The sequence below is a fragment of the Alexandromys fortis genome, unplaced genomic scaffold (genome assembly GCF_014885135.2).
Source record: "Alexandromys fortis isolate MF-2015 unplaced genomic scaffold, M_Fortis_MF-2015_v1.1 scaffold_611, whole genome shotgun sequence".
Lineage (NCBI taxonomy): Eukaryota > Metazoa > Chordata > Mammalia > Rodentia > Cricetidae > Alexandromys > Alexandromys fortis.
The window spans coordinates 7,201-9,097 of record NW_026068495.1 but is presented as its reverse complement, the minus strand read 5'-3'; the positions used below and the strand labels follow the sequence as shown (position 1 = coordinate 9,097).

General features: G+C 46.0%; 1 pseudogene; it reads left to right on the top strand.

Annotated features, from left to right (window-relative positions):
• Positions 1–467: 467 nt before the first annotated feature.
• Positions 468–1,833, top strand: LOC126495796 (L-lactate dehydrogenase A chain-like; annotated as a pseudogene).
• The last annotated feature ends 64 nt before the right edge of the window (positions 1,834–1,897 follow it).

The window sequence follows — 1,897 nt, the reverse complement described above, 5'->3', positions numbered from 1 at the left end:
AAAGGCCAAGAAAGGCAGAGTTAGAATCCAGGGCCACTGCTACCAAGTTGCTTACCACGTTAAAATGCTTCTGGTCAGAAAGGGTTAAGATACACAATAAAGAGAGATTCAGACAGAAATAAACCTCTACATCTGTCACAATGTGTTTACAAAATGTACATAGGCTTGGAAAAGAAAGAAAAAATACTTTAGGCTAAAGTATTCAGTCATAGATTAAAGGAGCAAAGATGATACAATTAATATTAAAATTTGATAGAATAAAAACATAAGCCACATAATGATAGAATATATACAGAGAGTCTGGATTTTGCAAATTATTATGTTTTCATTAAATTTTTTCACTGCAGAGAAATATTTGACTCAGAGAGTTCCTAAGTTAAGCCAACAAAAAGGTTTCTTGATATCGAAATTTGAGTCTAAGGATATGTTATTTTGGAAAATATGTTGTTTTCATTTCCACAGTAGATCAGAACCTGTGGATTCTTTCCGGGGTAATGAGGCATGATAGAACAAGAACCCATAAATCATCTCCATAAACCCTAAAAATACTTTGCTCAAGAAACATCAGGAAGTGCTGGAGCCTCTGTCGCCGAACCCTGACCATGCTGCTGTGCGCCCGAAGCTGCTCATCGTGCATTAGTGGTCCCAAAAGGTTCAAAGTGCGACAAGATGGCAATCCTCAAGGACCAGCTGATTGTGAATCTCCTTAAGGAAAAACAGGCTCCCCAGAACAAGATTACGGTTGTTAGGGTTGGTGCTGTTGGCATGGCTTGTGCCATCAGTATCCTAATGAAGGACTTGGCGGATGGAGCTTGCCCTTGTTGATGTCATGGAAAACAAACTGAAGGGAGAGATGATGGATCTCCAGCACGGCAGCCTTTTCCTTAGAACACCGAAAATTGTCTCTGGCAAAGACTATAGCGTTACTGCAAACTCCAAGCTGGTCATCATCACAGCGGAGGCCCGTCAGCAAGAGGGAGAGAGTCGGCTCAATCTGATCCAGCGAAATGTGAACATCTTCAAGTTCATCATTCCCAACGTGGTGAAGTACAGTCCAAACTGCAAGCTGCTTATTGTCTCCAATCCAGTGGATATCTTGACCTACGTGGCCTGGATGATAAGTGGTTTTCCCAAAAACCTAGTCATTGGGAGTTGTTGCAATCTGGACTCAGCTCGGTTCCGTTACCTGATGGGAGAAAGGCTGGGTGTTCACCCACTGAGCTGTCATGGATGGGTCCTGGGGGAGCACGGGGAATCCAGTGTGCCTGTGTGGAGTGGCGTGAATGTCGCTGGTGTGTCCCTGAAGAATCTGAACCCAGAACTGGGCTCCGATGCAGACAAGGAGCAGTGGAAGGAGGTTCACAAGCGGGTGGTTGACAGCGCCTATGAGGTGATGAAACTGAAAGGTTACACATCCTGGGCCATTGGCCTCTCTGTGACCGACTTGGCAGAGAGCATGATGAAGAATCTGAGGCGGGTGCATCCCATTTCCACCTTGATTAAGGGTCTCTATGGAATCAAGGATGATGTCTTCCTCAGTGTCCCCTGTGTCCTGAGACAAAATGGAATCTCAGATGTTGTGAAGGTGACTCTGACGTCTGAAGAGGAGGCCCGCTTGAAGAAGAGTGCAGACATGCTCTGGGGGATCCAGAAAGAGCTGCAGTTCTAAAAGTCCCCAGATATCCTAGCGCTTCACTGTCCAGGCTGCAGCAAGGTTTCTATGGAGACCGCACACTGTCTCCTCATCTGAGCTGTGGTTAGGGCGGTTGTGTTCCCACAGCTCTACCCTGATGCTAAGTGGTACTTGTGTAGTGGTAACCTGGTTGGTGTGACACTACCAACTGTGTGCAGGCTTCAGTTACCCTGTGAACCTGCTGTGTCTGTGCTATGCACCCTC